This window comes from Thunnus albacares, chromosome 15 (genome assembly GCF_914725855.1).
Source record: "Thunnus albacares chromosome 15, fThuAlb1.1, whole genome shotgun sequence".
In the NCBI taxonomy this organism is placed as follows: Eukaryota; Metazoa; Chordata; class Actinopteri; order Scombriformes; family Scombridae; genus Thunnus; species Thunnus albacares.
The window spans coordinates 20224056-20247151 of NC_058120.1; the positions used below are offsets into that span (position 1 = coordinate 20224056).

The 23096-nt window shown below is 40.9% G+C and overlaps 1 protein-coding gene across 2 annotated transcripts in view; it reads left to right on the forward strand.

Annotated features, from left to right (window-relative positions):
• The first annotated feature begins 1295 nt into the window (after positions 1-1295).
• ppp2r3a (protein phosphatase 2, regulatory subunit B'', alpha) overlaps positions 1296-23096 on the forward strand; it is a 60312-nt gene continuing 38511 nt past the window's right edge. The window contains exon 1 of one of the 2 annotated variants that reach the window (XM_044374729.1): positions 1296-1379. The gene's annotated coding sequence lies outside the window, so the exon portion shown is untranslated. Of the gene's footprint in view, positions 1380-1661; positions 1731-23096 lie in introns of those variants that run through there. The other variant, XM_044374730.1, reaches the window with a different exon arrangement.

The following is a 23096-nucleotide window of genomic DNA, read 5'->3' on the forward strand; positions in this document are numbered from 1 at the left end:
ATTTAGGCAAAGTTCATGTAAGGCTGCTATACACTGGTGCATTTGAGAAGTTTGGCTTAAATAGCAAAAAAAAGGTTTCAAGGAAAAAATTCAGGTGTTATCAGCTCAAATATCGCAACTTTTGAAACAATACCAAGTCTTGCTGTTGTGCCATTTAATTTATAGTAGAGCTGAAACAATTAGTCAGTTGATCAATTAAGACAAAAACATATTGTGCAACAATTTTGATATGTTTAAGTAATTTATAAAGCAAAATTATCCCTTCAGCATCTCAAAGGTGAGTATTTGCTGACTTTCTTGGTCTGATAGTTAATTGATTATTTTCGGGGTTTGGACTGTTGGACTGTTAATCAGACTAAACAAACAATTTGAAAACATCATCTTTGGCATTTTTTGCTATTCTCTGACATTTCATTGACCAAATGATGAATCGATTAATCACAAAAATAATCAGATTAATGAGTAATGAAATGAAAATAATGGTTACTTGCATCCTTGATTTATGGAAAAATCATATTTTATGAGCTTATATGTTTTGTACGTAGGCTAAAATCTTGTGGTATAGGCTACCCATCAGCTAAAAGTACTAGAGAATAGAACAGTGGTTCTCAAAGTGGGGTCTGGGGGCCCCACAGGGGTCCTTGAGGGGGTTCCAGTGGGTCCACAGCAAAAAGGGGACTCATTTATTTCCACTATAATTCCATCCATAAGTAACACAATAACAGTATGTATGATTATTTTGGTCATGGTTTCATACACTTGCTGTATTAAAACATCTAAAAGCAAAAATCTTATCAAATAGGGGGGTCCGTGGTATAGTTTGTGTCAGTTTAGGGGTCCTTGACGTGAAAAAGTTTGAGAATCACTGCCGTGGAAGTATAAAGTTAGACAAACTGAAACACTGGGTAGTACCAGTGCCTCAAAATGACATGCTACAAAAAACCCTCCAGCACAAATATACTAAAGTAAACATACTTGTTACTTTTCACTTCTAGCAGCGATATACACAACAGTAATGAGCCGTGAACCTAAAAACTGGCCGGCCTGTCATTCTCATCGAGCCCCCGCCCCGCCGGTCTGTTAACGGGAACTCCCCCTAAGTTCCCCGGTTCTCCTCTCTCTGCTCATTCTCCCCATGAACTGTCACACTACACACTCACACACATACACACACACACATACACGCACACTCACACACACATATTCCCCACACATACACACACGGAGTCGCTGCATGTAAGAGCACACGTCCGTACTCTCTCTGCTGTTCCCAGGTTACCGAAAAGCGGCTGTTTGATTTCGCAGTCTGCGGCGAGCCTCGTCGTGACAGAGTTTGGAAACGGCTGAAGGAGCTGTGGAAGAGGAGGGGAGAGAAAAAGGTAGGAGATGGTGTCAGAACCAGTGTTTTCTCCTCTCTCTGTTTAGAAACTTTACCGTGTGTTTACCGTCTCCTCCGCTCTCCAGTGCATTGTAGGGATATTAGGTCTGTACCGTCAGCTGCAGTGTTTCTGATAACTAGGGCGTGTTTATTGAAGTATTTCTCTTTGCGCGCGCGTATTTGGTGCGTGTGTGTGCGTGCGTATGTGTGTGTATGCGCGCGTGCTCTTTCCATAGCATTAGGGGGGGATTCTCCTGTTGTGTGTCAAAGGAAGTTTGGAGATTGGACGCTCAGATAGTAACGGATCATTGAAGGCGGCGACCTGCCCACTGCAACAAAATAGCCTTAACATGTAAGTGAAATCAGATTTTTTAAATAAGATGGTCTCGAAGTATGCTCAGGTAAGCTCATTTTGTTTCCAGCGCCAATCAACTTAAGTTATTAAATGCCATCTCTTAAATTCTAGCCTTATCTGTTGTTGCCTGTAGAGTCAAGATACAGACTGGTGTTGCAAAAGTCTAAGTGGAAGCGAAATTTGTTAGGATACTAAGAAAAAAAAGGCATTTTTTCATTCTTTTTTTGAAATAGAGATGTAATTTTTGGAGAGTATAAAACTATTATTGGCATATAAGTGTTGTTAAGATATACATTTTTGCAGTCCATCTTGGTGGAATTGGAAAACCTTTATATCCTATTAAGCAGTGTAAGATATCGCTATTGGATATTGGACTTCAAAGCTCAGTTTAGCTGCCAGTGATTAAGGTGTATCTGGTCGTTCGTGCATACATGTGGTTGCTTTCGCTGCTGTGTGTCTCCTTGTGCATATATGTTACATGTTCTTCCATCATGTGTTTGTTTCTGTGTGTATGTGCATATATGCATATGTGCATATGTGCATATGTGTGTACCCGGGTGGTGATATCCTGTCAGATCCTGTGAGGTGGGGGTCAGTCACAGGGTCTCCCCTCTGGAATTTTCCTAGAATAGATGTGACACACACAAACACACACACACACACACACACACACACACACACACACACACACACACAGGCGCGCACACACATCTTCAGTCAGCTAAATATCTTTTAATGATGACCCATAATTACCTCGGTACTTTGATTTCATACTGTGCAAAGCTGCATAGAGTATTACCCTGAAATCCACTTGAATTCAAAGCTCCACAAATAGCACAACTATAGCAACTGTGACGCTTGTGCTCTCAAGTTAGAACGTGTTTTCCTCCTTGATGCTGTCACTAGTATAAGACTCCTTTACATGCATCTGTTTCATCATTTTTTTTCCCAGTAGTCTAGTTAAGTATGTTCGTGTAAATCTGTGTTTACCTTCGTCCGTTTATCAGATTGCTGATTCACTCTATTGTCGAACAGCTCAGGTGTCCTTGAGTCACTGCACCTCACCTTTTTTGTTATTCTGCGCTTTTCCTTTGGGTCACACAGCGCCACAAGAAATGCAAATAGGGATGGCTTGTTTCAGGTCTCTTTGACAGACAAACTGGTCTTTCTATCTCTTTTTCTACTCTTATAGACAGCGGAGAGTTACAGGAATGAGTCAGAAAGTCAGAGAAGAGGAACTAAACCAATGGTCTCTGGCTGCTCCCTGGCCTGTTCAGTGGATGCCTCTGTAAAGATGATGGATGCCTGAAAATGTGTGTGTGTGTGTGTGTGTGTGGGTTGGTGTGTGTGTCAGAGAAGGAGTGAGAGGATCTTGTCTGCTGTAACTCGAGCCTGGCTGGACACACTGACTCTTGGAAGGCCACAAAGACCGCTCTGCCTGAACTGTGGGGAATGTGGAAGTTTTTGTGTGTGTGTGTGTGTGTGTCACATCATTATCCCATCACCAACCATAGATTGTCTTCACACACACACATAAACACACTCATGCACATATAGATGCCAACACCAACATTTTAATCATGAAAACAATCAATGACAGACCAAGTGCTGAAACGATTGGTGGATTCATAGATAAATTGATTGACAGAACAATTTGTATGCATTAAACAATCAGTGGAAGGTTTATTTATAAGGCAAAAAGGCCAAATATCTTCTGGTCTCTGCTTCTCAAATATGAAAATTTGCTGCTTTCCCCAATTTTGTATAATTGTAAATTGGATATCTTTGCGTTTTGGACTATTGGTTGGAAGATATTTTAAACAGTAAAAGGTTCATTGATTAATTCTGTGACATCTGTCCAAAAACAAGCATGCTACATTAGCAGATCCCACAGTTGTGTGTGTGTGTGTGTGTGTGTTTTTCCACCAACTTCTCCTCAATTTGAACTGATTTTTTTTTGTAAAAGAGAAAGAGAAAGCATTTGAAGGTTTGAATTTGTATGTTTGGAAAAATACAAACAAAACGTGTGTGTTTCACTCCTCGTTATGGATGCGCTGAACCAGAAGAATACATTAGTGGTATGAAACATGATGTAACTAGCTCGGGGGGTCTAGGCATCTATTCTGTGTGTAAACTTATCCATGAGTTTCAATCCACAGGGGGAAAATTAGTAAATTCACACTTAGGGAGAGAGAGACAGGCCACACAGTTTTCATCTTTCCTCTAATGCTCAGCGGTAGTTGTGATTTTCCTCTTATATCAAAGGATTTCAGTTGCTCATCATTTTATCTGAGCTAGAGGAGTTGTCATCCTTTACACAGATTTGATGGTATATCAAAAGATTCTGTCTTTTTCTATCATTATCCTTGTTAAAATGTTCGTTGATAACAATTTCATCCACTCTAAATGACAGAATATTTTAAGAACTGCAGCCCATGTCTCCTGCATTTACCCCAATGCTCTTCCTGTCACAGACTGTATTTCTCCTCTTCTTCCCCATTTCCTTTCATCTACACATTGCGGAGGAGGCTGCTGTATGTGTTTTAACTTCCTTATAAGTTGACTGATCAGCTACTTTGTCTGTTGCTTCCCAGCTAGCATAGATGGTTAGTGGGTGGATTGGTAGGCGGATGGACGACAGAGTCTGCGTCCGTTTTGGAACTGTGTTTATATGAGCCACGGTTTCTCGCAGTCCCTCACAGATGTGCGTCTTTTCACAGGTGCTTGTTGTTCCTAAGCTTTGCGTGTACAACTTTCATAAGATGTGCATGTGTGTCTATGGGTGTGCATTCATGTGTGATATTAATCTGGGTTTTATCCATTTCTCACATAGGTGAGAAAGAACAGTAAGTGCCTAGCAACAATATCCCATTGGGATACATTGGGAGTGTCCTGATGTAATGGAGTAATGACCGGTTGTGGTGGTTTAGTGCAGACAGATGTAGGCTGGATCAGCGGGCTGAGTCACAGACTGCATACTCACAACGTCCTGTTTCATTTCTGTTCATGTCAGTTCTATTCATATCTGTTTTTGGCATTAAATTCATACGCTCTTGTTACCAAAGTGAAAGCAAAAAATAACAGATTATTTTTAAATTTAGATCCATCATGGCAGTGTAACAAAGGCAAAGAAGACAAATGTGTAATGTGTAACTGAACAAAAATGTTCAGTTATGTGATGTTTGATCATAAAATCAGTCAGGATATGGCACAAGAACCTATGATGTCTATGTTTATTTATGGTGTTATGTAATGTAATTGACTACTCTCATTGGTACAGGTTCTAAATTTAAAAAAAGCTTATTGTTATCATGATAAAAGTGCATAATTTTGCAGTTCCATCAAACCCCCAAATGTATCCAAGCTCACTGTTTATTTTTTGAAACTCAAGTTTCTAATTTTGGGAATTCAACACAGGAAGGTGTAGAGCGGAGTGAGCGGAAACAGAGTTGCTCAAAATTACAGGGGCACTTTCTTCTACTACTCTATGACTCTACTTTTATAGGATTGCTACTATCTTCTGAAGCTCCGGGGGCAGTTTTTTATAGTCTGAGAAAACAAACCTGATGATGTTATTTGGGATTATCTCAGCTTGGAGACTGGAAATTTTTCATATCACAAACTGGGAGTGTGGAGTCTGAAAGACCTGGGCGTTTCCCAGGTGAGATAGATCTAACAAAAGATACTTTTTAGTTGCATTCACTAATGTGAAGCACTTTGTAAATGTTGTTTTGAGAAGTGCTATATAAATAAGTCTTTCAGCTTTTTTTGAGCTTGGCCCCCAGGGACTAAAATTCAGGAAAAAAATCTCAGATTTTGCTGTTTTAAGTTTCCCAACTTTGCATTTCTGCAAAGAAAGAAACTTATCTATCTATAGAAAGACAAGCCTGACAGTGAAAGTTGCACCAATAGTAAACAACACTTTTTAAAAGTTTCCTAAACAAGGAATGAGAAATGCAACAAAAAAAATCTCTTATTAATGAAATTCACCATAGCTGAATATTTGTGAATGCTACACACGCACAGACATGCAGGACAGTATACAATAGCTGCTACCACAAGTGCCTGCATTAACACAGAGTTATGTAATAGCAAAGTAACAGAGGTGGTATCCTTGATCTTAAACGGATACACACACACACCTTCGGTTAAGTCAGGACAACTCCCAGATACTGTGTTTAACTCTGTCTGACAGCTACTGTGTGCAAGTGTGTGTGAATGAGACTTTTGTATATGAGTTTAAGGTGACGGGGGTTAATAAAGGACAAACAGAGATGCACAAAAAGAGAAGCCAAATCCAATAAAATTCAACATTTTTATTAAGTTTAATTTTTGGCTTCCTTTCATGTGTAATTATGAATTACATCATACCCACACCCTAACTCTATTTGTGTGCGTCTGGCTATTTGTCTGGATGTGTGCATGCTGGTGTATGGGAGTGGTGTGTTTGTAGGCTGTGTACCAGGCCATTGACTGCTGTAGGACTTCTCAAATTTATACTTTCTAATTGATTCATGGTGTGATTTATGTAGCACCCACATGTGCTTGCCTGCCCTTAGTTGTGCAACACACAAGCAAGCACACACTCCCGCATGTGCACACACACACACACACACACATACAAGAGTAGCTCAGAGTTACTCATCACTGCAGCACAAGGCACTATTGTATTTAGTATATGGCACTTTTAGTGACAGAGTCATTCACATTTCCCAGCAGCATATGTGTGTGAGTGTGTATGTGTGGGTGGTCGTATTGTATTCCATGTAACACTGCCGGCTGCTAAAAATGAAGACGTGACAGGGAAAGTGTGAGTATGATACTCACGATCAGTGTGTGTTAGGGGAAGTTGGGAGGGGGGGGGCACACATTCCTCAAACATACATTCCTCACTTGGTTTTACCATTAAGAGCACTTGTCCAGTTAAAATAGTTTTTCCAACTTTTTATATACAGCCGTACTGTAAAATGTAAAAAATTCCATTTCGCAATAGAGAGAGGTATGTGAGTTCATACAACATCAACCGGGGGATACAGCGAGCTGCCTTGAACCGTGTTTTGTTTTTGGGAGGCAGACAGTCTCCCACCTTTTCGTGTTTTCTCTGCATTCAAAGAGAGAAAGGGAGAGTGACTGTGAGGAGTCATGAAAGGGAAATTCAAAGATAGGGAAAGTGCGGAGATACTTCAAAGTTCTGTTGAAAGCAGTTCACCTGTTGTTTTCGCATGTTGTGGCTTGTAGCAAACCAAAAAGTTGGCTACCATCAAAGGGGAAAGGTTAGATTAAGTTGACGACTATACAGTTTTACTATAAGCTAAAGCTGACGTGACGTATTGGTGGGAAATATGGACTAAACGGTTACCACCATAGTTATCGTTACCTTGATATTGATATGTTATGACATATACTAAAATGTTCAAGAACATTGCAGAAAGTTCATGTCATGTCCTTCCCGTTGCAGCAATTCTTTTTTGGTGTTTCCTTGAACAACATCCAAAGTTTACTCACAGTTAAGCAGAATTACAGTTATTTTTGTTGCTGTTTCCATCATCGTTCTTATTCAGACTAACATCAGAGATCTGGGAACATGGTGACATCAACGCAGTCCAACAGGGCAAGAAACACGGCTGCAGCTGCTTTGGACTTCTTTATGATGTCTTACTGTCACAGATATAGATAAAATCTAACTTATCATTTACTGTACTTCACTGAGAGCTGGAGAGATAATCTGGAGTGATAAACAACAATACTGAGATATCTCTCAGCCCTACTGACTCACCTCTTCCTTTTCAGCATGCACTCACTCTGACATGACGTGAAAATTAAAAGACAACTCACACGGTAGTTGGATGCGGTTGTCAAAAATAAAACTCATACGCAGATGAGTCTTAAAATCAAAAGAACCAGTGTTGGGAATCGAACCCAGCTCTCAATAGTGTGATTCATACATGAGTGTGTGTGGGAGGTGGACTCTGCCCGATGGCCTCTTCTAACCACCTTTAACCACTGAGAGATCCACCCTGGGAAAGAGGAGGATTGAGAGAATGAAAGGAGGGAGGGAAAGAGGGTAGAAGATTAGTGAGACAGGGATGACGAGTCAGACACTTTGATTCACAGATCTCCCGTCGTCCTCTGCTGCTCATTGACTGGCTCCATTGTGGCTGTGGTAAAGCGCGCTGATTGGTCGGTCGGGTCTGAATGTCACTGCTTCTTGTCCGTGGACTTTGGAATTTGTGTGTGTGTGTATGTGTGTGTTTGTGTGTATTTGTGTGCGATGAGTTAATAGCTATCCATTGAGTGGTTGATTGTGTTCTGTTGTCCACACTGGCTCTCTTTGTCCGGACTCTGCACACACTCACACATACACACATTCGAATCTGAACCAAGCATTTCTCCAGTGGCAGGGCACTTGCCAAGAGAGAAAGAGAAAGAAATAGAAAGAAAGAGAGAAAGAAATAGAAAGAAAGTAGTAACTAACTAACAGTACCATTCATAGTCATGGTGGTGCGGTTTCTCCTGGCCCCGGTTCGAGACATGAATGGGTCTAAAGCTAAAAATATTTTATTGCTGCTTTTTATGCTCCTTTTACTCTCCTGCTCTTTTCATTACTTCTCTCCTCTGTTGTGCTCTTTCACAGTGGAAGCAGATGAAGCCTGAGCTGTATTAAGATGCATTTATAGTATTTCTTGGTTTATAGAGTCAGACTGTGGTTGCAGTTCTTCAAGGTGTAAATGTGTGCAAGTAAACCCCTGGGTAAATAAAGATCGGAAAACAGTGGCTAGAGATTAGAAGGATAGCAAGCAACTTTCAAGAAAGGTCATGAGATGAATCCAAACCTGTGACATCATATGTAGACAGTCTGCGCCTTTGAGGCAGTGGGATGCCCTTGCCTGCAACATCCTGAGCTGTATAACAGACAGGCTGCCTAAATGACAGAGCCAAAGGGCTGCTTTTATCGGTCAGTGTGGGTAGACCATGCGTCTCACTCCCTACCACAGATGGAGAGAGATTGAGGGTGGAAGAGGCAAAAAAAAAATATATATATATATGAAGAAATAGAGCGATAGAGCAAAAGGGAGGAGTGAGGAGACATGAAAGAAAAGGCGTCAGAGAGAGACTGACAGTAATACAGCAAAACTCACAGAGAGAGGGAAGTGGAAAGACAGACGTGGGTAAATTACGTGATCCAACGTTGGGAATTCGCTTTACCACGGAAATACTTCCAGTGCAGCATGGGAAACAGGGGGAGAGACTATTTCAGGCTTTGCTCCTGTTTGTTATGCCAGCCAACATCTCAGGGCAGAACGAGAAGGCGAAGGTTTTTCTAGAGCTGTAAGTACATTAACATGTGAGGTGGGAGGAGATGACGAGGAGGAGGAGGAGGTGGAGGAGGGCTCTCCAGGGAGGGGTGGGGGTGGGGGGGGGGGGGAGACGACCCGAGTTGCACCACTGTGCGCTCTCTTGTCTTTTTTTTTTCCTCTCTCAGTTTAATCTAAATCCATTCAAGAAGCTTTATTGGCAAGATAAGATCGTTTTGACATTGCCAAGGCTTAAGTGCATCTCTGCCTCTCTCTGGTTGGACGGAGGAGGAAGTAGGCTGGCGGTGAGAGAGGAATGACAGCCTTTATCTCGGTCAGTAAACACAAGGCAAGGGAGTCCCTTGGTTGTTTATACTGTGTCTTAAACTCCCCACTCCCATGCATACACACTTAGAGGACACTGTAACACAATCGGTCTGATTCCCTCACACAAATACACACACTGTGTATGTGGATACGCAGGCCTGCACACACAAACTTGAACCGATACACTTGCGCTTATACAGTATGTATGCATGTATGCAAAGGCACACTGAGAAGCTGTGGTTGGACAAAGCCGTGGCGTGTGTTTGTGTCTAAATATGTGTGTGTATGTGTGCGGTGGATTTTTTGGCAGCCAGTATACGGTGAACTGGTCAGATCCCTGCACACTCGAGCTTCCCTCCTGCCTGCCAGTCTGACCACTAGTGGCTGTGTGTGTGTGTGTGTATATGTGTGGAGATCAGTGCAACTTAATTTGCCATAAACCAGAGATAATTTCACTCAAATCCTTCCTCACCAACTGGATCCGCTCTGTGTTTTTCTCTCATAGTTGCTTATTTGGTATATTTAATGACAGTTATGAAATATTTTATATTGCATGCATGCTTTTCTGTGTTTGCGTGCGATGTATTTCCAGCCGTGTCTGAAGAGACCAGTGCTAAAAGCCTTGCAATCCCTCATTTCTAGAGTTGCTGTTGCTCAACATATAGGTCATAAAGTCAATACTCTCTGTTTCTTACTTTTTGTTTCACCCTCCATCTTTCTTTTTGCTGTCTTAACACTCTCCTCTCTCCTACTACTGTATCTCAACACAGGCTTGTACCAATTAGGACTTGATTGATCATGTCTGTGATACAGTATATTACCTTTGTCTTTATTACCTACAGCACCTTATGTTCCTTATTAGCGCTTCTTCTTTACGAAGTAGTCTGCAATGGTGTGTCAGGAGGGAAAGATGAGCGATGAAAGAGTGCGCTGAAGGATGCTGTGACAGTTGCTGTGGCTTCAAACCTACGCAACATACATGCCATGATTGCTAATCACGAAAGAGACCTCAGTGGCCCTCGAGTTCCTGGGAGGGAGTTTTATATTTGGTGGCTGCAGCTGATGCTGTGAGCTCATAACCAGAAGACGGCTGGTTTGAGAGAGGCAGACAGAGGAAGTCTGGGAGAGAAAAGTAAATAGGCATAAAGTAAACAGGTCAAGTTGCCCTTGAGCAACACATGGAACTTGAGTAAGTCTAGCGGAGTTGCTCTTTTGCCAACGACAGAATTCAGCTGTTTCTTTTTATAACAACACAACAGTGGCAAAACCCCAGTGTACACCCAAGGATGCCAATTATATAACTTTTCCCTTACTTTGATCATAGTGTGTGTAGCATTTGTTTGCTTGTCATCACTTCCCCTGATTGTCAGCGCTACACCCTTGTGGTTGCCATGGTTACAGACACTGCTGGATCCCCGCTGCTAGACAGACATGCACAGACACCAGACAGATGAGAGTAACTTCAGCTGGTAGTTGGATTGAGCCGTGCTGATTGCTGAGCATGAAGAAATCCTGAGACAAACTCTGTTTTCCTCCTGTTCTGAGGCGTTGGAGGGACATCAGAGACATTTCCCCCCATCTCTACTGAGTTAAAACAAGACTATAATTTAGATAAAATCTTACCAATCATGCAAAACATTTTCCGTACTTTAAGTGTATTCAGTTTTAAAATTATATGGGTTTGGCATGATCAGTCACATGATTCAGTTACATTGCACCAGAGCCCAGAAATGTCTTTGGACATCCTGAAATACTGTCTGTCAGATGTCTTTAAAAACCCTTCCAGCAATGTCACACCTGTTGCTGTTTGCACGCTTAGGTTTGCTGTTCTGCCTTTATGGAAATCAATTTAAACATAAGTGAATTTCTTTAATTCCCTTTTTTTTTTTTTTTAGATGAAAGGATGAAATATGAGCAACATTTGCTGACAGTAAAAGACAATAACATCTTGTCTCTTTCTGTTTCCCTTGTGGATGTGTGTTTTTCTACATTCAGGAAGCCTGTTTATTCACTTAAGCCCAGCTGTTGGGAATGAGGCATTTTAGCATTTTGTTTTTTTTGTGATATTTTACTTTAAGTTCCCTTGACAGTTGGAGGGAAACATAGCTTCTCTTTTCCATCCTCCCAGCTATTTTGCTTTTTCTGAAAGCAGCCCTCAGCATATGTAAGGACAATGGACAGGTATGTTTCACTGATTTTTACTTGTTTTACAATGAAAACAATTTCAGCTTTGCCTTTTTAGTGTCTCTCTTTTGCTTTCTGTATTTCCGCCCTTCTTCTCCTTCTCTTGTTCTTCCTGTCTTCTGTATCTCCTTCATCTGTCTTCTGATCTGCTCAGAAAACCCTCTTCATCTCTTTCCCCCATATCTTCTTCCTCTGACTTCTCATCTGTCCAGGTACAGGTCCCTCAGGGGGTAAGCATCAGAGACATTAGAGTCACTGTCTTTGATCAGAAGTGAATGACTGGATTTGTGTGTGTGTGTGTGTGTGTGTGTGTGTGTGTGTGTGTGTGTGTGTGTGTGTGTGTGTGTGTGTGTGTGTGTGTGTGTGTGTGTGTGTGTGTGTGTATAAAAGTGTGTGTGTGTGTGTGTGTGTTAAATATTTGTCCATTTACAGCAGGGGATGTTCAAGCTGCTGCACCTTTCTACATCCATATAATGCTGGTTTAAATATCTTTATGCTCTCACTGTTAGCCCTTAGTATATTATTGTGCAATTCTAAGATAATATGTGTGTGTGTGTGTGTGTGTTTGTGTGTGTATGTGTCAGTGCCCAATGCCTGGGAGAGCAGAGATGTGGTAGTTTGATATCATTGGCGTTCTTTCATCAGTGAGGTGATTCTCCTGCTATGTGTTTGAACTGCAGTGAATCAAAGACAGCTTGTTGTACGGCTGCAGCTGTGGCCAGCTCACCTGCACACTGATGGGCCTTTCTTTCTTTCTTTCTTTCTTTCTTTCTTTCTTTCTTTCTTTCTTTCTTCTTTGCCTTTTGTATTCCTGGCCTTTGTTCATTTCTTTTTTCCCCTATGGAAGATGTTGGCTTCCAAGCTGGCCATAGTAAAAATAGCACAATTTCATCAGTTACCAGCCAGTGTGAAATGAGAGTTTTGCACAACGTCACTGAATGGAAATTGTTAAAGGAATGCATAGCTGCAAGTTTTTATTGTTACCCAGGCAAACGGCGTGACTCAAGGGATATCAGTCTGTTGGTCAATCCACCACTTGCGGTTCAGACTGAAATGTCTCAACTATTGAATTGCTATGGATGTCATGAAATTTGAAACAGAGGATGAAGCCTGCTGACTTTGGCGACCACCTGACTTTTCCTTGCACCACCAGCAAGTTTTCAATTATCCTGTGAAATATTGCAGCATTTACCAGATATATTGGCACAAAAAATTGTACTGACATTCATGGTTCCCAGACAATGTATCTTAATGACTTTGGTTATCCCCTGACTTTTCCTCTTGCACCCCCACAAGGTTTGCATTTGTGATTTTCAGTGAAATAACTATTGGATGGATTGCTATGAAATTTGGTACAGACATTCATGTTTCCCTCAGGATGAATCGTAATAAATTTGGTGAGCTATTAACTTTTCCTCTAGCGCCATCATCAGGTCAAAATGTTGTCCAATACTATGGTGTATGACCAAGTACCTGCAAAACTAATAACTATAACCTCAGGTGTACTTTGTGTCAAGTGCTAAATAGCAAATGTTAGCATGCTAACATGCTAAAGTAGGATGGTAAAAGTTGTTGCAAATGGAAATTATTCTATTAAAGTTTAACAACAAAAACATACACAGAGATGATCTAGATTATTCTTGCAATGCAGAAATGTTATCTATACTTGTTTTTTTGTAAATTTTCTCATGAAGTAACTCTTTTGCTTGAGTAATCTTAAAGAATTTAGATATCAGAAGGGCATGTATCTTGATTTCTAAAGATGATTTATGTTTTCCTATTATTCCTCCCTTTGAACCGCAACTCTCCTGCCACACACAGAGTGTCAGACAGAGATGAAACAGAAGATACAGAAAGCAAAAATGTTATACTCTACTTATAACTCTACTCATTCATGAATGAGAACCCAGCAAAGATAGATTGTAAAGTTATGTTTAGATGTCACAATGAGGGTAGAATGACAACATACTACAAAGTCAAATTAGAATACTAATGCAATCCCATGCTCTTGCTTTCCCAGTCTGTACTTTTTCATTGCATCCTGATTAAAGACTGAGTTTTAAAATGTTCATCTCAGAAACACAAAGACAGGACCAACATCAAGTTGACTACGTTGATGTGGCCCGTTACTGTAATTACACTGTAATTTTATCATGGTAACGTTGTGATTAAGCTGTGATTTACTGGTTTATTTGAAGTAACATTGTATCAAGTTTCACAATAGAAACCAACACAATCCAGTGACAGGCTGCGTGGGCCAGGCGCTCATGGGAACCAGAGTGGCTTTTAGTGTTTGGGTCCTCAGGGTCGCCTGGGACTGTGTTGTTGTTGATAAATGCACTCCCACAGTTCTCAGGCCAAAACAAACAGAGCACGTGCGTGCGCACACACACACACAGATAAAAGTTCCTGTTTGTGCTCACAAATAGATACACACATAGGAAAATCACATACCGTTATTGGCTGATGAAAATCCAGTAGCATCATAATGTCAACTTTGAGGAAACTAAAAAATAGCTTTGTATTTTCCATGCTGTTTCACTCAGACTTGCATGCTTTCACTAAGGTTTCACATTCCCAGAAGAAAACAGATGCATGTATGAGCACACACATATAAATGCACCCAAACACACAGAAGTTAAAGTTTAAAGACATGGATTGAAGCCAAGAAACACACAAGAAATAGAGTTGATTGCTTATTTCCTTGATTCCTCTTCTTGCCTTCTTTTCTCTCTGGTAGCACTGTATGCTAACAATCAGCTTCCTAAACCACCTTTACTAAGTAACTGATTGTATGCACCTGTGTTTCCCAACTTGTTTGGTTTGCACTGGTTGGGTATGTCTACTGGTCATGACCAGTTCAACAAAAGGAGATTTTCAAAAAAATTTGAATAATTTTTAGATGTAAGAATATCCATATATTCACAAAAATAAACAAACATTAGAGAAAACTCTTTGGAAATAAATATAAACCCCTAGGTTTGTGCTTCTTATCCTGATTATTTTAATGAACTTATGGAAAACAATTATCCGTCCACATGATGCAATAGTGTCCGCTTGTTTCTGTTGCACCGTGAAAGGATATGGGGATCAAATGGCACATATTCTGGCATGCGTGAGTGGAAAGGGGCAAAGGAGGTGAGGATAGGGGTTGAGTGCTAAGATTCACCCTCCAGCAAGGCAGGCTGTTCAGAGCGAGAGAGAGAGAGTCTGTGATAGTGGAGGAAGGCATCTAAGGTATCCGTCATTTGGGCTGAATCAGGGGATTGCAGGCTACTTCAGCCCCAGGCGTCAGGGCTTATATATAGGTCGTACACCTCAGGACGCCAGCGTTGCCCTCCAGATGCCCTCCTCCCCCTGCTCCTATGGATGCAACATACGCCTACAGCATATTAATCACACACTAAAGCACTGTCAGAAAGTCTTCTCATAAGTCATGTTGTAATGGCTTGCTCTCAAAGTCTCCCGTCTTTGTTTTCGCCTGTCTCCAGGAATCCAAAATCCGCCTTTTTGTCATGATGAAAAGGGATGATGATAGATTGCAAATTAGAAGGGGTAAAAAGAGAAGCCATTCTGTAAATAGACAAGCATTTGAAATGAAGAGATAAAAGAGACAAATGTTTACTCTCCTTTGCCTTTTTCTCTCTGACATGGTCTTTCGTCCACGTAGATGTGTGGCTGGCATCTTTGGCCGTGAGAATTTGTTTCTGAACGAGCATGTGAACATGTATGGATGTAAGTAGCTATAAGGAAAGGTGTCTTTAAAGACTGTGAATTTTTTTTTTTTTCTCCTCAAAATGTCAAAGTCTCTCTCCCTTCCTCTCTGTCTCTCTAAGTATGATGGACTTCCTCAATTCCACTCTTTTAAGTCAGAATATCTCCTCTGCTAAAACCCAGAGCCTTAATCCCAAACAGTGTAGCGTGTCACTGGGAAAAGAGAGTTGAGGAGATGGGAGGCTTTTAAAGACACGTATGAATGACTGATGCTTTTGAAATGAGTAGTATTTCCCAAAAGAAGATACAATCTCTGGACTTAACTTGACACAAAGACTCAAGGCTTTTTGAATAGATCATTATAACAAGAAGCTCCTCTCTTGACTTTATAATGAGGCTTTTTGGGAAGCTGCTCTTTACTTTCAGACCGAGGGGTGGAGACGGGGCGAGGATCGAAGCCAATTTCCCAGAGGTTTACTGACTCCTGACATCAAAGGCCAAAACAGTCACACTGTCACTGCTGCTGCAGCAGCCAAATCCTTCAGGATCAGAAGTGTGTGTTTGTATGTGTGCATTTTCACTGGTGGAGAATTACACCTCTAGACTATTGATGTGAAAGTGCTACTTAAGTCAGAATGCCCTGTATACAATTGAATCAGTAACTATTGCTTTTGGCTCCTTGTTCTCTGAGAACTTAAATTGGAGAGATGAGTGTACAGAATAATTATTTACCGTATTCGGGCACTATTGATTATGTGAGACCGGTTTCATCTGCTGCAGGTGCAGATTGGCTGGTTAAATAGAGAAAATGCAAACACTCTTTTATTCGTCTTCCTCAGGAAATAAGACCACCTCTTGAATCTGAGGTTCTTAAAGTTGACTTCAAAGCATTAAAATGTGATTTAATTTTTAAACTCTTTATCCATGAATAGTCTGCAAAGCATGCACACTCTTTTCAGCAATGCCCTGCCTGGAATTGTGTTAATATTGGCAGTTTGGTACTTGTGCAGTTGTGTGGGTGGTTCGTGTGGGTGTTATAGAAGCTTTCTTGCACCAAAGCTGTGCTTGTGTAGGTTTTGGTGTGTGCATTTTGTTTGTGACATAATGTATCGTACAGTGCATACTGTGTGTGTGTGTGTGTGTGTGTGTGAGTGTACGTGTATGTGTGTGTATGTGTAACAGCAAACAGATGTGAGACACGGACATGGAAGACTTGGCAGTGTAACGACAGGATGACTGTGTGTCTGCCTTCTCTGTCTGCTTGGAGCTCGGTAACTCTGACTGGAAAATCTGGAATCATAGCGCTCACTGCCTCACTCACATTTACATTCATAGTATTTACTGGCAGCTAATGGTAAGAAGAAAGACACCCACCCGCCGACTTGACATATAGCATTTACTGCCTTCTCAACTTTTATGGGAATATCCACACACACTTAGTTCTGAGATATGAGCCAATGACACATCCCTGCAGTATACGGCATGCCGTCATACCAAATGCATGAGGGATTGGAGACAGACGAAGACTTGACTTGGGATTTGTTGGAGAGATGTGTGTACGTGTGTGTGTGTGAGCTGATACTTACAGTACGTGTGTGTGTGTGTGTTGCACCACTCCAGATAAGGCAGGTCTAACAAGGGTTTAGTGCTGTTGGCCTTAATCTGACCTACCTTGCACAGCCACAAACTACACAGCAACTCATTCTTCATATTGACTCGCAGTAATGATGACGATATCCAGTCCATGCTGCCTGCTCAGGTTTACTTTGCAGTTCCTCTTTAATTTGTTGAGTGGATTTAAAATGTGCAAGTTAACAGTGGCAACAGGCTGTAACTAATGATTATTCTCAATATCGATGAATCTGTCAATTATTTTCTCGATTAATTGATTAGTCGTTCAGTCTTTAAAAAAGTCAGACATCGCGAAAAATGTTGATAACTGTTTCCCAAAGCCCAAGATGCAAACTAAAATTTCATGTTTTGTCCCGAACAACAGTCCACAACCCAAAGATATTCAGTTTAGTATCATTGAGGACTGAAGAAACCAGAAAATATTTACATTTAACATGTTTTTTTCTTTAAAAAGACATTTAATCGATTATCTAAATAGTTGCTGATTAATTTTCTGCTCAATTGACTAGTTGATCAATTGACTAATCATTGCAGCTCTATAATTAACAATCATCTAGATCATTTTAGTCTTAATTTAGTGCTAGGAATCTATTGATTTGATATCTATATTGTGATAGGACATTATGTATCCTCTGATACATAATATTGTGATGTAGCCTAACAAATCGGTGATAAAATAATCCTTTAAGAAGTGCTGATTTTTACCTATAACATTTTGAAATATCTTCTACAAATGAGCTTACTGTACATCAAAGGTTGAGCTGTCACCTAGATCATAAGGGTTCATCCTTCAGGGAACATGATCTGGCTCAGCAAATGTCATAACATCCTGGATATTTTGAGATATTTGCGTCTTGTGTATATACAATAATTGACAATCTGAATTGATTCTTATGCTGGCTCTCATTCAATTTCTGATTTCAATTAAAAATCCCTGTTCTCACTTTCTAAGTTCTGCATGGTGGGGCTACCTCGTACAGTATGTCACTGAGTTACAACAGCCCTATCACCAATGCATCGCTTACATGTAGGTCCTCTGAGCAGGGTTTGTTTGTTGTGTCGCTCCAGATGTAAAACCAAAGTTGGTCAGCTTTTGAGGTCTAGAACTCACTTCAACAACTTAAGGCTCAGTTTATTTTAGTAGAAAACTTGAGTTTTTTCCATGTATGCAATATATACTCGTAGTTCCTGCTTATCTCCGTGTTGTGCTCGTCTTGTTTAGGGGTCTGCTTGAAGCACTTTTTGATGTCTGCCTTGAAAAGTTGCTATATGGATAAACTATTTCAAGACTTTGAGTTCTTGACAGGGTCTCATAATAGTCTATAATTGACATCACTATTGGCAATGTGTGTGTGCATGTGACTTGCCAAGCTATTGGTCAGTGTGTTAGCATGATCAAATATGACAGTAGTCAGAGTGATGGTCCAGGCTTGCAGCCAGTTAGAGCCATAATAACAGCGCAGCTTTCCCACTCCGCCTTTGAACTGCTGCTCTGCTGCTATAATGAGGGAATGTTCTTTTCTAAGCCTAACCCAAGGGAAGCTGGTGTGTGTGTGTGTGTGTCTGTATATTTGTGTGTGTGTGTGTGTGTGTGTGTGTGTGTGTGTGTGTGTGTGTGTGTGTGTGTGTGTGTGTGTGTGTGTGTGTGTGTGTGTGTGTGTGTGTATATGTAATGGTGAGTCATACATACTGTGGCCATTGTCTTTGTACTCTTTACATGTTGGCCTATGACCAAAGGTCTTGTTGTTTTCCTCAGCCTCCAGGTGATAAAAACAAACCAGGAAGACGGTGTGTGTGTGTGTGTGTGTGTGTGTGTGTGTGTGTGTGTGTGTGTGTGTGTGTGTGTGCATGCATGTACGTGAATATGTGTTGCCCAAGGACAGATATGACCCTCGTACCAAAGAGCTTACATGAGATCACCATGTTCCCTCTACTTTGTAAGCTTTGGCCTACAAGGCAGGCTTGCCTGTCAATAAATTCAGTGTGTGTGTATTTGTGCATGTCTACATGTGTCTATGTGTGTGTGTGATGACAGCAGAGACAGGTAGCCCCTTCCCCTGCTCTCTGTTAAGTCCTGGTTTGACATTATTGGAGTCTAATAAGCTTCATGTAGTAAATCTTTGCCATTGTGCTGCCATATTACAAACAGATGTGCGCACACATACTGTAAGTACACATAAATACAGCCTGCAGCTGTATTTGGAAGCCAGAGAAAACACTCGGTCTCTTTCTCTCTTCTTATGTTTACTTTGAATCTTTGGTGAGACCAAACCTAGTTTTCTAACCTGGTTGGACAAACAAACTCTTTTTATTATGTTTTATTTTTGGCTGCTGCTCATTCACTTACATTTGACTTGTTTTTTGATCTTCTTTCTTATTCTCTTTTGTTCAGACTAACTTTACTTTCACTACCCTCCTTTTCTCTTCTTTTATTTCACCTGTTACTGCTTGCTTTAAACGAGAGCTTCCCCACCTGCTTTGCTGAGGCAGGAACAGCAAATACGCAAACTTGCTTCCTTTTGTCTTCATCTTTCATGTCTTCCTTCTGCTCACCTGGATTGGGTTGCACTGGCTCAATCCATGATTGTGCAGTCCAGTGTGTGTACAATTTTTTGTCAGTGAATAAATGCTACAAGTCCTCAAGACAAGTAGTTACTGGATGGTTTACTGAAGTTACTAGATTTAAATGAGAGAAGAGACATGACGTAGTTTGGAAGCTTCAAAAGTAGAGCTTTATAAATGTATAAAATGAGATTGCTATTTCTTTTTAACTTTAAGGAAGTCCAACCAACCTCTTGATACAGAGAACAATGATGAGTATAAAATTTGTCATTTGTGATAAAGCGTAATGCACTAAGACACACAGGAGTTAACTCCTGAAGTGTTGCTGGGGCAGCATGACAATACAGAATATCTCTATAGTCAAGAACAGACATGAAGATTGACTGCACAATAGTCTTATGATATCAGGAAGATAGCCATCCTTTAAATCTATACAAGAAGCCTAGTTTGTTTTTTAATTTCTGAGTCAAATGTTGGATATGAATCTTGAATGATAGTCTGCTGTCAAGCCAAATTCCTAAGTATTTGTATGACTCAGCAGACATAATATGGGTACCATTTAAAGTTTTAATGGCAGGATAGTCAGAGTCACTGGTGGAGGTGGAGAACACCATGTACTTGGTCTTTCCTGCATTTAAAACTAGTCTGTGATTAAGGAGTGATAATTGGAAAGCATCAAAGGCAGACTGAAGATGAGTCAGGGCCTGGGCTGGGCTGGAGCTTGGGGCATTTAAAATTGTATCATCTGCAAATAAATGGACATTGAAGTAGTGATTAGGAAGAATCATTTTATTTATGTATAATGTAAACAACAACGGGCCAAGGATAGACCCCTGTGGCAACCCATTTTTGATGGTAAGATGGCTTGGCTGACTTGCTCTGACTGAAACATGGCTTTCCCTTAAGATCCCAAATAATGACATTACTATAGATGGATAGAGCGTTTTTAGATGTGATTGAAGAAGTAAATCTAACTACTTTGTGTGGTGCAACCCATTCTAGTATTGTGATGAGTAAATATCCACGTAGTCAACACTCATATTGTAACTAGGTAACTTCAAACAGCTGTTATAACAGGCTCCTGGGCCCATGATGTGTGATGACACACCTCAGATTTAATAATAATCAAGTTACAGCACAGTTCTGAGCTCTTATAAAAAAGTCTGCTGCTATGTATGCATGGTTTTTTTGCATGCTTTTGTGGATACAAATATGTGCATTCATGTATGCGATATTCCAGACGTTGACTCCATGTACAGTACAAGAGGGCTGTTTCTCATTAGGAAAGTCTAGACCTAAACCCCGGGCTCAGCAGCAGCGCCACAGCCACATGCTCGGCTAAACCCACATCCCAACCGGAGCATGTATGCTGTTGGCATACATTGAGGGTTTATGGATAAGTGAATGAAAACCCTGGTGTGTGCTGATGTCTCGGACAGATGAGATGAAATGTCAAGGAAGCAGAACATGAGTGCACAAAAGGCAGAGAGGAGAGAAATGGAGAGATACTCAAGTATTTCTCTTTCAAGGTCCCAAAGGGGGTGTGATTCACAGAGTGGATAAAACTAAAGAGGTGTTGATTAAGAGATGAAAGATGAAAAATGAGTTGGAGGAGTGTACTTACGGAGAAGGGAAGAGGAGTATGATTAGAGGTGATAGGCAGATCCTAGAGGACTAAAGGGAAAGGACAAGTGCGAGACTTTTGGGGGTGCCAGCTCACGGTGATACAGAGCAGAAGGTGTGAACATGACCCTGTCTCTCTGGATAAGGTTGTGTGTGACGCGCTAAGAGACACACACACACACAGACACACACACACACACACACGTACATACCCTGAGATGAAAAGGCAGCCGGACATTTGACCGTGAGCAGTGACTGGGGTCACATGCACAAACACAACTCCAAGAATAGACTCTAAACACAAGGGAAGAAAATAACCCAGTAACAGAGGATGTGGCAGCATGTGAGAGAGAGAGAGAGAGAGAGAGAGAGAGAGAGAGAGCGAGAGAGGGACGGATCTGTGTGTTTGCTCTGTGTATTTTGCAAGTGTGTGTTAATATATCTTTAACTGGGCTTATAAATGCGCAATCAAGTTACTTTTTCAAGTCTCGCTTTCATGTCTAGCTGTAATGAATCCCATAAGCTATTTAAAATCCATTAACTCGTCATGTAATGTCTTCACTGTTGTTCCCACTGCATGCACTAATTTTCTGTCTGTTGAGGTTGTGTGCAACCACAAGTTTAATAGAAGGGAGGGTGGAAAGTTGAGGGAGAGGTGAGGGGAGTCCAGTTTTATAGTCTTGTTTGTATGTTGGGTTGTAAATACCCCCCTAACAGGCTTAAAGTGACAGCTGGTTCCTCAGACTGTCATGGCTGGTCCTGCTGAAACTACTGTGCACTAAAACAGTTTTGAATCAGAGGATTTTGGGGGATCTTGGAAGATACAGAACAAATATGTTTTTCGGTTGTCAATTAAGAGTTGAAACCCACAACGGCTCACCAGCCGGTTTATGAACGGCCTCAACGCAAGAGAAATGCAACAAGAGCCGTAATATTACATGGCACTGAGTCAGGATCCTATAGGTACGCCGAATCCACTAACAGTAGGGATAAATTAGAGGACTGTTGGGATGATTTATACCAAATTTGCCGTCCCGACACACATCATGGAAATCCTGATTATAGGGTTGGTTGGAGCCAATAGTAAGAAAAAATTGGTAGTGTGAGGGATTTAGAAATTCATTTTAACCGCTCTGCTCAACTCATAGAGTAATCTGAACTGCACCTTTTTGAGTTTTGATCTTCAGCTTTTCATCAAAAGTGGATTATCTGGATTTTGGATTTGATAATGTAATACAGTTTTCAAACAAAAAATGCCTAACATTCCCTTTTCCAGCTTCTCAAATGTGAGGATGTGCTGTTTTGGGTTTTAGGATTGTTTTTTATTCATTGTGATATTTATTTTCAATATTTTCATATTTTTTTAGTATTAATGATTAATCAAGCAATGAAAATAGTTGCGACCCTAATTTAGATGATGACATTAATCTGCTCTGGCTCAAACTGATATGATTAGTTGAGATGTTGGGGCTGGAGAAGGGATGGAGAACATGTGAGATAGGCTGCACCACAAAGTCCTGATTTAGATGTGGTTTTGTGTGTGTATGTGTGTGTGTGTCCCCGTGTGCATAGCGGTGAGATAAGGAGGGGTGAGTCAGTGGCGGTTCGGAACACGATGACTCTCCTCGCAGTCTCCGTGACGATGGCCCATGGCGACAGGGGTTTGCGGTTAGAAACCCTAATCTGCTCCTCATATGACCCTCTGATGGACAGGGACAGCAGTCAACACACACACATACACACACACACGTATGCACACACAGACGGCCCTCAGACTAGTTAGTCTGACTTCAGCTCTCCAGTCTAAACATGCTCTTATATGGATTTCTGTTAAAATCTGCAGAGTTCTGCTCTTTCATAAACACGTAGTCCTGCTGTCTACATGTAAGTGCCCAGTGAGCACAAACATGTCTAAAAGACTTTATGTTTGGACATCTAGAAGATGTCTTTAGGGGAGCCAGGATGAATGTTTTTTATATGTCATCTGTAGACATTGTATATGCTGTACGTCTCAGATGAGACGTCT